This window comes from Ornithorhynchus anatinus, chromosome 9, assembly GCF_004115215.2.
Source record: "Ornithorhynchus anatinus isolate Pmale09 chromosome 9, mOrnAna1.pri.v4, whole genome shotgun sequence".
Taxonomy (NCBI): domain Eukaryota; kingdom Metazoa; phylum Chordata; class Mammalia; order Monotremata; family Ornithorhynchidae; genus Ornithorhynchus; species Ornithorhynchus anatinus.
In genome coordinates this window covers 47,157,614-47,170,455 of record NC_041736.1, presented here as the reverse complement: position 1 = coordinate 47,170,455, position 12,842 = coordinate 47,157,614, and the positions used below count along the sequence as shown (strand labels likewise).

The 12,842-nt window shown below is 39.6% G+C and overlaps 1 protein-coding gene across 5 annotated transcripts in view; it reads left to right on the top strand.

Annotated features, from left to right (window-relative positions):
• Window positions 1-12,842, top strand: part of PLCB4 (phospholipase C beta 4) — a 272,520-nt gene that overhangs the window by 35,473 nt on the left and 224,205 nt on the right. Inside the window, exon 1 of one of the 5 annotated variants that reach the window (XM_029072430.2) lies at window positions 6,305-6,326. The exons of the other annotated variants lie outside the window; for them this stretch is intronic. The gene's annotated coding sequence lies outside the window, so the exon portion shown is untranslated. Of the gene's footprint in view, window positions 1-6,304; window positions 6,327-12,842 lie in introns of those variants that run through there. 5 annotated transcript variants of the gene reach the window in all.

The following is a 12,842-nucleotide window of genomic DNA, read 5'->3' as shown; positions in this document are numbered from 1 at the left end:
CCTACATGGGACAAGGACTGTGTCCCACCTGATTTGCTTGTATCCACCCCAGCGCTTAGTACAATGCTTGACACGTAGTAAACACTTAACAGATATCATTATTACTGTTATTATTATTATTAATAAGACTTGAGATACCCAGAAGTCTTTTGTTGTCTCTTTGTGGAACCTAAGCAGTAATCAACCACGGTTGAAGATGTTCAAAGAATTCAGTGTATTCTCTGACGAGTTTCTTGTAAATTAAAACTTCAGAACTAGGTTTGAATCAGAAATTATCAACATATGCTAAGCATATCAACTATTATTATTTGTTTATTAAATTTAAAGTATTATGCTTGTCATCAATGGGTGCAGAGCACAGTAATAAGCACTTGGGAGAGTATAGCACAATTTAATATAGTTGCTCAAAGTATTTGCTCCCCTGAGGGCAGTTTAAATGCTTATTGGCAAATGAACATCTTGTGCCTTATACACAAAATTGAAGCTAAATCACATGATACATGAAACAATATTAATCCAAGAATTTGGTGTTAATGTTTTTGAAGAACTGTTTCCAGAACACATAAGACACTGTTCCTTTTTATAGGCTTGCCCTTGCTGCTGATATTTAACATTAATAAGCATAAATAATGTGAACTTAAGTCAAGTGGTTAAAAGTTTCTCACAGGTGTTAGTTTACCGCCTGCAAAAGGTGAGCATTCAGCAAAAATGACATGTTTAAACACTATTAAAATATTTATTATTGGTGACCCAACAAGGATGCCTTTCAATCAAAATATGTGGTTTATTTTGCAAAAATAAAAATCTTCGCTAAAGCTCTGCCACCAAAAATATTATTTCAAAAATTCAAAAGCTCGAAATCCATAATTTGCAGTTCTTACTTAGGATGCCTTCAAGATAATTCTGGCCCAGCTACCGGTTATTAATACCAAGGAAGAGTAGAGAAAGTGGAAGAAATGTAAAAGAAAATATGAGTGTCACTTACAAGAACTGCATTGTAAGTAGAGCAACTTGATTATGGGTACCTCTATCCCACTATGGGTTGCCTTTTGCAGACCAGGCAATTCTGCAGGGACACCTGGGAGAAATTTGGGTTCTTGCTGATCTTCCAGTACAACTCTTAGTCATCACCGTTACTTTGTTGTCTGTGCTTCTGGGGCTGGTGCTCTGACTTTCTGGGTTCTGCCAAAGTGTTCTTCACCCCTGAGTGGAGATCAGGATATGCAGAAGAAAGTGGGGATGAGGGGGTGGCATCAGCAGTTGGGAATCTGAAATGGCACCGTGCACCCGGAAGTGGGACCAGAGGCTTAGTGGCATAATGTTCCTGTGTTCTCTTGGTATCTGAGCCTTGGATTGACTGCCATCCTAAACAAAACCATTTCTTCTCCTGACACAGTAGGGTGACATTTGCTATTAGTTTATGTGTCTGTTTATTGTCATATTGCAGTCTCCCAAGCTCTTAGTACCGTGCTTTGCACTCTCTCCTACTTGGACTGGAAGCACCATGTGGAACTGTATGTCATATGATTGTATTTTATCTATGCCAGGGCTTGGCACTTGGCAGATGCTTAGCAAATATCCCAATTATTATTAGTGATTTTCCCACACAACCTGCAGTGGTGCAGGTGCTGATTCCATGCACCCCCCTAACCTCCCCCAACAAACTGTGTCTGAGGAGTCCTGTGACCTAGAGAAGGCAGGGAGCAGCAGGAGATAATGCAACCTATGCTGGACCGGTCTGTGAATGCAGCAGCAGCAGAGATTGAGTAGACAGAGCTGTACTAGGGTCTGGAAAGATCCGCATCCCATCCCTGCCCCTTGGAGAACCCTCCCTGTCAGCGAAATTCCACCAGTGACCCCTCCTGCACCAAGCTACCCAGCATAATTTGGACCTGGCTGGCGCGGCCTTAAGCTAGGAGCCAGACCGGGCTGTGAGGACACCTCCGATATCTTCAGTCAGAATGGTTGTTCCCTCACTGCCTTCCCCTTCCTCCCCCACCCTTCTACTGGCTCCAGGTTCCAGCAGATTTTAGACATTGAGAATCTAAATGTATATCTGATTCGGTCCTTCCCTCTAAGTTATAATTGGCAAGTTCCCATAGGGAAAAATCATTATTGGTACTATAAAAGCACTTCTTATCTGTCACATTTGGGAAATGAAAGTTTTGTAAAGGTCAGAGTAAAGTATGCCCCCAATTATGCTGATGATTTATACATCACAAATGGTTTAATAACTTGGATCGCATTGTCGTTTCCTTTACAAAATGAAAAGGAAAAAGAAAACCTATTCATTTAACATTTGATTTTCATTCTTGGGAGGGAGTAAAAAAGCTTTAAAAAGCTTTTAATACATGCCTATTCTTCTAGTTATTTGGATGTTTTAAAATTCTAGAAGCTTAGAAGTATATTAGATCATCTCTGTTAATTTGTCAAGATTAATATAGTTCTGCATATACGTAAGAAGTTCAGGGTAATTAAAGCTATTCCGGCGTGCATCAACAGTATTTAACCATTTTATAAGTTCTTCTAGATAGCAAGCTCCTTGTGGACAGAGATTATATCTTTTTTTGCACTCTCCAACCCTTTACTATAAATCTTTGCACATAGGAGATGCTGTTTGCATCTATGTGCATACTATTGATGGTTTTAGGTGCATACTGTACTGCAATCTAATTCTGCCCCAAATATATTTTCATTTTACTACTGATCAGGATAATATTAGAAATATTTTTCTTGACCATTAACCCACTGGAACGACAGATGAGACAACAACTTAAAAGAATGGATTTTAGGGTGTGGTTTATGCTGATGGGCAAGGAAGTTGACAAACATTTTCACATGATGTGTTTTGTTGTGCAGCTTTCATAAATTTGCCTTTTGACATCTGGGGCAGAGCTCCTGAGGTGATCTTGCAAACCATTTTCTTTTGCTCACACAGGTTAATGTAACTGGGGCGCTCCCAGCTGAGGGGGACTTAAAAAGAGGGCAGGAGTTGGCAGCTGGTGTATTTCTTGTCAGGGTCTTGGGATGTAAACTCCTTGTAGGCAGGGAATGCGTCTGTGGATTCCGTTGTATTGTACTCCTCCCAAGTGCTTAGTACCGTGCCCTGCACACAGTAAATACTCAGATATCAATGATGATTATGGGCTATATTTCCTCTCATCTGTCTGCTCTTCATCCTTATTTTTTTAAATGGTATTTAAATCCTTACTGTGTGCCAAAGTGTTGGAATACGAGGTTACCAGATCAAACACAATCCACGTCCCACATAGGGTTCACGATTTATTTTATCCCCATTTTATAGATGAGGAAATGGAGGTCCAGAAAGTTTGTGATTTGCTCAAAGTCACACAGTAGCAGAGTTGGGATTAGGATTGGGTCTCCCGAAGTCTGGTCTGGTAAAGTGCTCTGCTTTGTCTCTTTTCTTCGTTCCCTGATTTCCTCTCCTTGTTCCCTAACTCTTTACCTCTCTCATTTTTTTCTTCTTTCTAGGTCTAATCTCTTCTGGTTGCATTTCTCTTGGATTCACTGCCTCTAGGGTGGCCACTGTTCATTCACTCATATCTACTGAATGCTTACTGGGTGCAGAGCACTGTACTAAGTGCTTGGAAAGTACAATTCAGGAATTCACTGTTGGTTCAAAAGAAATCTGGACATCCCTTTGCTGAGCCTTGACATAATGCAAGTAGTGTAACATAATGGTGTCACAAGAACACCCCTGAAAAAGATTACTGAAGTTTACAGAATTTATACAGTAAGTGGTCTCCGCACAGTAAGCACACAATACATTTGATTGATGTAGTCGCCCTGACCTCCCTTTCTCCTGTCTCTCCCCACTCCAGTCTATTCTTCATTCTGCTGCCCAGATCATCTTCCTGCAGAAATGCTCTGGGCATGTCACTCCCCTCCTTAAAAACTTCCAGTGGTTGCCCATCAACCTCCTCACAAAAAAAAAACTTGTCACTCTGGGCTTCAAGGCTGTCCATCACCTTGCCCCCTCCTACCTCACCTCCCTTCTCTCTTTCTACTGCCTACCCCGCATGCTCCGCTCCGCCGCTCACTTTCTCACTGTCCCCCATTCACGCCTATCCCTCCGTCGACCTCTGGCCCACGTCCTACCACTGTCCTGGAATATCCTCCCTCCTCACCTCCGCCAAACTAACTCTCTTCCCCACTTGAAAGCCTTACTGAGAGCTCACCTCCTCCAAGAGGCCTGCCCAGACTGAGCTTCCCCTTTTCCCTCTGCTCCTTCTGCTCCCTCTCTGCTTCCCCTCCGCCCTCTGCTCCCTCCCTCTTCCCCCCTTTATCTCCCCTCAACTGCCCTCTGCTCCCTCCCTCTTCCCCCCTTTATCTCTCCTCAGCTAAGCCCCCTTTCCCTCGGCTCCTCCCCCTCTCCCTTCCCCTCCCCTCAGCACTGTGCTCATTTGTATATATTTTTATTACCCTATTTATTTTGTTAATCAGGTGTACATCCCCTTGATTCTATTTATTGTGATTATGTTGTCTTGTTATTGTCCCCTATCTAACCCGATTAAACTGTGAGCCCGTCATTGGGCAGGGATTGTCTCTCTCTGTTGCTGAATTGTATATTCCAAGCGCTTAGTACAGTGCTCTGCACATAGTAAGCACTCAATAAATACTATTGAATGAATGAATGAATGAATGAATGAATAATCATTTCGCTGGGTGGAACTCAGGCCCATTGCATTGCTCCAGAACTGTGCATTGCTCCAGAACTGGTGCCACCTCCTTCCTCCAGCCATGTAAACACAGGCATTGCTTATGAACTGTGGGACTCAGTCACAGAAGCGGAGACAGAGGGAGGCTGGACTTTCTGAAAATAAAACTTGAAGAAGTTAAGTGACTCACCCAGGGTCACCCAGTAGTCAAGTGGCAAAGCTGGGATCTCTCCCTACCAATGGAAAAGGCTAAAAAGGATATCATTATATACTCAGTCTGTCACTGTTCCCTGAATTGTGCCTTTGAGTGAGGAATCTGTCAAATGTGATCCAGGCCAGCAGTGTTTAAGCCTCTGAATGAAGTAATGTTTGCTTTTCTAATTGTTGATGTTAATAAGTGGACCATAGCTGGGCATGTACAAACCAATAAATCTACTTAGGCCCAATACTGAGACTTAGAACTGTAAATCATTGCCAATTTAAATTGTAACTATTATCAGCAGTTATATTCATTTCCCCTTAAATGGCTCATATCTCCATTTAATAGCTGTATAATTAAATAGTCTCACACCACAGTGCAAAACTCTCTGAATTTCAGAGTTTTAAAATTACTATTGAAAACCATCAAACTTGTGAATGTGGCCTCTGAGAAATCAGATTTCCGGTGTTGGAAATCTACACTACATTTGCAGGTATGAGGTTTAGTGGTGGTTGAATGCCAACTCCCCGGGCCTCAGCCCCTTCCCCAGCTTCCAGACTAATTAGGAAAAGGAATTGGTAGAATGAGCCTGCCCTCAACACAAGACACTTTTGAATTGGGCAGGCATTTGGATAAGGAAGCTGGATCTAGGGAACTAGCACATCCATGGATCCGGGGAAGGATCTGTGATCCTGGAATTGAGGGTCACACGGCATGGTAGGGGAGTACCTGGGATTTCAGGTAGTGTTGGAGGGCTCATGCCCAGTGGTTCTAGAGTAGCAAAGGTTTGGTCTGTTTGGGTTGCTTTGAGTCCTGAGTTGTCAGTATCTATAGTAGTTTACTGAATTAAATATTTGAGTAATTAAAGTATGACAGTATAGATAAACATTTGCAAAACAGGTTTCCCTCAAAACAGAAGATTTGTGTTAATAGCTTGAGTTTGCAGATCAATTCTGAGAGTATACTATTCACAGACGATACATTAGATGCTTTATACCCAGGATTGCCATTGTCTGTTATCGTAGGACTCCTGTGTTGTTAAAGCCTCCATTACAATGGCTTTTGAAAAACAACCAGTCGTAAATGAAGTGAAATTGAATTTTAAATGTGGTGGTGGTTGCCCAAAGCCCATTTTCCTCATCTCTGGCTGTACAGAATTTTATCTTGACTTCAAAATGAGAAATAATGAAAATAATTTGTCCTTAATTAAACAGAGCTAGAATTCATGAATATTACAAATTTTCCTTTTTTTTCCTAGTTTTTGGTTGACATGTGTTGGGTTTATTTGTAGAGAATATGCATATTCTTTTTAAAACCAGTTATAATAGTGTCTGTTGAATTTATGCGTGTAACATATGTCTCCTGCTTTTTCAATACTTTATTATAATTTATTTTCTTTTAGGACCCCACTATCCAAATTGTCACAGAATTTCATTTACAGTTATAACGTGAGTTTTGTGTGTTTTTTATATTTGTTAAATCCTTACCCTGTGCCAGGCACTGAATTAAGACCTGGGGTAGATACAAACTAGCTAGGTTGAATATAGTCCATGTTCTACATGCGGCTCATAGTCTTAATCTCCATTTTTTAGATGAGGCAATTGAGGCACAGAAAAGTTAAGTGACTTGCCTGAGGATACATAGCAGACAAGTGACTGAGACAGGATTAGAGCCAGATCCTTTTGATTCCCAGGCTCATGTTCTATCCATTAGGCCACACTACTTCTCTGTGAACACCCCACCTCTAACACAATTTCCCTTTAATAAAACTTCAGAATCCTGTAGTGTTGCAGCAGTTTTTCAGAGGGGTGTGTGTGTTTAGTTTTTGGTTGCTATGAAAGGCTAATATTTGGGATATGAAAAATGATTTTCCAGGATGTGGGAAACAGTACAAATGAGGTGAGATTGTGTGAAACTATTATGCATATCTTATGAGTTTTCATATGGAAGCCATTACCTAGTTAAAATAGACATATAATTTATGTCTCTAACCTGGTTTAGGGGAAAAAAAGAAGATAAATAAACCAGAGAAGAAAGGTAATGTTAGATTTTCAGTTTCAATGATTATTTGAAATATCGCACATACTGCAAAGAATCAAGAAGCGTGCTTAAAACTATCCTAAAAGTGCCTGCTTCCTACTTTAATGGTGTGGAGAAGGACAGAAGAGACATTGCGTGATTTAGTGGAAGAAGCAGTAAGGAAGGTCTATGAAAAAGACTGTATTGTATCTGTGCTGTGGGCTGAGCTGTAAAACCAAGAAGGAAATTTGGAACTGGAACCAGAAATTTGGGAAGGATGAGATGATGGCATTGCATTTTTGGTATGTGGAAAAAGCTGGCTGCAGAAGATGGAATTAAGAGAGCTATGGCTTTCACAGCATGAAAACATGGGCAAGAATTTCAACAGAAGTGTCAGTTATGATTTATGTCATGAACCCCTAAAGGCATAAGCAGGTTCTCTTGACTGCTGCAAAATCCACAATGATCTAGAGTGCTTTTGTGATGGTAACATTATTTTATACCAATATTAGTAGCAGTACCTGGAATGTGAATCAATTCTTTTGAGGGCCTGAAGTGCTTTGTTGATCAGTGTACTCATTTGATTAATCATAGTAACCCTAGAGAAATATAGTAGAGGGGATATTAGCAAGACTTTATTTTTCCTAGGAAGGCAGTGTTCTGGTCAGTCAGTTGATCAATAAATACAATTGTTTTAACTGAGCTCTTACGGTGTGCAAAGCACTGTACTAAGTGGTTGGGAGAATACATATAACAATATAACACGCACATTCTGGGGTCTCTGTGATGCTCACTGATCAACCAAACTCATCAGCAGGAAAACAGTCCTGAGCTTCAGTCCTTCAAATTGATCGCAGCCCCAACCCCTCATTAGAACTAGAAGTTAACAATTACAAATTTCTTTTTATAAGTACTAAATAATATTCTCTCAAATTTACAAATTCATCTTTCTTATTGAAAATTTTCCTGGCTTGAAATTCTCCTCTTCCCCCTGCTTCTTCTGAGCCAAATTTCTCCCCTTTAATCTTCTTTGTATATTACCTCATTAAAGAGTTAACTCTCCCACCTTCCTAGTCATGCCAGCTTGCCAGCCACCTAAATATTCCTGTATAATGTATCTACTTATTCACTCATTGCTATTATATCTGTTGCCGAATTGTACATTCCAACCGCTTAGTACAGTGCTCTGCACATAGTAAGCGCTCAATAAATACTATTGAATGAATGAATAGCTCTCCTGTCCCTCTGTGCTGCACAGAGTAAGCACTCAATAAATACGATTGAATGAATGAACTCAGATATATTCATCATTTCCCATCTACATTCTCCCCCATAAATTGTACATTCCTCAAAGGCAGGGATTGCAACTTTTACTAATTGGTATCGTCCTCAAGTGCCAGTTCAATGTTCTGTTCCAATTAGGTGTTTAATAAATACTGCTTGCTACTACTTCAAATAGAGGAATATAATGAACAGAAAGCTAAAGTGAGTGACAAAACAAGTCAGCCTTATAGCTGTGAATAGATTCTCAAGAGCCCATGTCCCCCAGCCTATTGTTCTGCCTACTAGGCAGTTATTTTCAGTTAACGCAAAGCAAACTCTTAAGTGATCAGGTGACATCCTTTAAAATAAGGGTGATTCTTGAATGAACTCCGTCCATGGTGAACTTTTGTATTGTAATTCTAAGTGGATGAGTATTACAGATGGTACCCTGACTATTTAACCCACAAGTGTCCTAATTGCTCAGTTTTAAGTGAAGACAGTGTCATAATAATTGATAACTTTGAGCAGCAGCCCTCGAAGACATTCTCCAAAGATTAACTTTTCATATGTACCTGATTAGCTATTTTATAACTTTATTGACTGGCCCAGATATTTTCATGACACAGGAAGCCCTCAGCAGTTTCTAAGCTCCAGACACTATCGGTAAGCTAGGTAGTCAAGGCTCCTGATGAAACGTCTTCATTTAGACCAGTGAGAACGTAGTGATCCAGTTGTTTTGTTTTTTGGTGGAGTTTTTTTTGGCCTTCTACGAGAAATTTTGAAAGGCAAAATATCTTAACTTGTTCCAGGAAGTTTACTTTACAAAAGGTGTGGTACAGTTGGTTTATTTGACAATATATTTAAATTTGTATAAGTCAGCACCCTATTTTTAATGGCTAAGAAATTCTTGATGATTATAGTGAATTCTGTGTTTTCTTTGAACGTACGGTTACTGGAGGGCGTACAGAATTCAGATCACAGTGGGTAGTTTAGTTAGCAGCCGTTTCCTGAAGTGCTTTTGCCTTTGTGATTTTTGGAAATACAAAATTACTGCTGCTAGTGATTCTGTGATTCTTTTGTATGGGTAAAATATATTTTAAAATGTTAACGTACTATTATATATAAGGCTAAACATTCTTCTTTGTCAATATTTTCTCACACTTTAATTCTGAACTAAGGGAGGCAAATTAAAAGAAAATCCCGGTGGGATCATTTAGTGATGAATTTTGTTCTTTGTTGGCTGAATAATCGGTTATTGTGTGTGAAAACTAATGTACTTATTATAATTGCATCATTGTAGAGGCAGACAACATTCTATTTGATGCTTAGAAAATTGGTAAGAAAAGAGGTAGAGAAAAGAAGGTATTAAAACATATCAGTGGCCTTGGAAAGGCAAATGGATCAGAGCAAGTTTCAGCATGTCTTACTTATATGACTGAAGAAGGGCTAATGATATTGTACTGCATTAAAACAATTGTTTAGTCTCAGAAGAAGACTATGGTCACTTTTATTCTATGCGGTAGGCTATAATATGGATTGTTTTTCATTGTAGCATTGTAGAGTACAGAAGGAGATTTTTGATTTGCTTGTATTTCTTTAAAACACTTCGACTAGATTCTAAGTCCGGCAGGGATCATGTTTAACACCTCAGTTGTATTGTGCTCTCTGAAGCACTGTACACTCTGAAGTAGTGTACTTGCACACAGTAAGCCCCTAATAAATACCACTGATGAATATTGCGGTGGAACTGGGCAGATAATGGAGGAAGGGAAGCCGAGAAAGAGGAGAGCAGAGCAGCATCCCCGATCAGTACTGTATTTAGTTCTCATTGGTTTTTCCTGAAGGTCCAATTAGCACAGCTGTTGGCACAAATGATGCCAGGGCCTGGCATTGGATGGGGAAGGCACCACCCTTGTGATGGAGAGGTGGGCTAGAGGCTGTATTCTTCCACTGAACAACCAAAGTAGTAGGTTTTAGAAGGCCTTTTTGCAGGATGTATCCTTCCTATCCCACTAATCCCAACACATATGCAACGATACACCCTAGTACCATTTTAACATCAGAATTTATGTTGTTCTGACATTTCAAACATGATCTATTTTATCTCATTTGGAGAATACTTAAGAAATCTCAACTGCTAACTGCTGATTCATTGTCCGTACATGGAACTGGGTGCTGAGGAAAAGAGTAAAACATTCCTAAGAACAATTCAATTTCTAGTTGTTAAGATGGCCTTTTGCTATATATAGATTTCTTCCCCCTTGCTTTTGCTGACCATGTTTAGCCTCTAGTTTTGTCTCATTTTTATTCGGCTTGTTGCTGTTGACTTTCTTTATCAACATTTCATGTTGGTTTTTTTCTATATAAAATTATGACTTTAGTAACAAGTTTTGGAGCCAATTTTTTTTCCTGTATGGGTTACTGTGAAAACATAAGGGTGAAATAAGGCCGTATAATGTAATGTTTTTCTAACCCTAGTAGCATGAAGTGAGGTGTGACTTTCTCATTGATATTTGTGGGATTCTAATTTAGTGTAGTTATCACTGTTTACATGCCACCATCATTTAACAACAGCTAATGCAAAATCACACAACATAAATCCTAGAAATGTAATTACAAAGGGGAAATCTGTATGTTTGTTTTTTGCTGAAGTTTCCAGTTAAATTACCACCCTCACCAAACCAAAAATAAAGTTTGGACCATCTGTGTGTAACAACTAAGTAGAATCGGTGGGAGGAAGAAGCTGGCACATTTTGGAACTGTGGTTTTAAACTTTTTTATAGTTTTAAATATAAATGACTTTAACCTACCCAGTTCCTGTCAAATGACTAACTCTTTAATGTGATAGACACCTCTCAGGGTTGCTAGAAACTGTGGAGTTGCTATCTAGTTTTTCCCCTTTTCAGTTGTTAATCAATGAATGACATTCATTGAGCACCTGCTGAGAGCAGAGGATGTCTTCTTGCAGATGCTTTCTTTTTTTCTCCTCTTTCCTGACCTATATTTCAACTTTTATTGTTTGGTGTCTGTGGGTACTGGCTACGTATGCTGGTCTTTTGCCTTGTGTGTGAAGGGCAGGATGGCTTCCTGAGTCAGAAACAAACTTATCAGAATCTAACACATTGGTGGATGGAAGTGTATGCTGCACACTGGACTTTGCCTGATGTTTTAATTCTTATTGTGTCCTTGAATATGTATTAAAATTTGGATAAAGTTTAGCAGATTCCTTTGTAAGAAAACCAGTGAGTACCTCGTCTGTGAAAAGCACCAGGCTAAATGCTTGGAAGGGGAAAATAGAGTTAATATAGATGATCCCTGCTTTCCAGAATTTACATTTTAGATGGGGAGACAGACACTAAAGTACATTTCAAGTAACGGGGCACAGTGAAGTTCAAAGATGTGGATATCGGTGCAAGGGATGGAGCTGTGACAGTCCCAAGTGGGCAACCCACAGGTAGCAGCATGGCGTAATGGATAGAGCATGGGCCTGGGAGTCAGAAGGTCATGGGTTCTAATGCTGGCTCTGCCACTTGTCTGCTAAGTGACAGATAGTGCTTGGGCAGGTCACTTCACTTCTCTGTGCCTCACTTCCCTCATCTGTAAAATGGGGATTGAGACTGTGAGCCCCTCTTGGGACAGGAACTGTGTCCAACCCAATTATCTTGTATCTACCCCAATGCTTAGAACAGTGCCTGGCACGTAGTAAGTGCTTAACAAATACCATAACTGTTATTATATTAAGTGGTTAGGTGATGTGGAAGAGACTGTAAGCTCCTTGAGAGACGGATTGTGTCTACTGTACTCTCCCAAGCGTTTAGTGTGTCTGGTGCTGGGTACACCATAAGCACTCTATACCATTGATTGATGTTTGAAGTGCGGAAGTGGCATGGGGGAAAATTAGGTAGGGAGCTGAGGGAATAATCAGGAAAGACCTGCTGAAGCAGAAATGATTTCAGAAGGGTGTTGAAGATGGGAAGAGCAGTATTCTTACATCTGGTTCTGTGAGATGTGAAGAAAAACTGAACATATGATCAATTAAATGATAAATTACCACAGCCTTGATGAGGGTTAGATGCATCCTAATAAGGAATTGTAGATTAAGTATATTTAGCAAGAAATTATGGCTAATCTGAGAAGAGAAACCAGAGAGCAAAATAATTATTGATGATTGATCTGCCTCTTGGAAATGTATTGTCCTCTAGGATTGTGGATGAAACCTGGTGATTTGTTATTTTCAAAGATTCTCCTCTGCCAAATTAACTGTGCCGTGGTTAGGACATGAAGCAATATTTATAGCAGCGTAAATTTAGTTTTTATTTCCATTGTTTTCAAACCTTTCCGATTTTGCTGCCCCTTCCCACTCTAAGGGAAAAAGCAGTATAGCATTGTTTATCTGGTTCTTTAAATGAAGTAAATGAACAGTGCAATGCTTTTAGCTTTACGAAGGATACTGGGAAGACAGGAAATGAAAACGGATCTGGATCCAATCTTTTTATACAACTTCATCTTAATGAAATCTTCAAAACAGTCTGAAAAATATTATTCTAATTGCTATAATCATAGATATATTTTTGTCCTTTGGTTTTGCTCTGAAAAACAAAATGATTTATTTTCTGTTTCAGTGCTAAAGTATTAAGCTAAGTGGTTGAGAAAAAATTGTTCCATTTCTTAAGGAGGGCTAC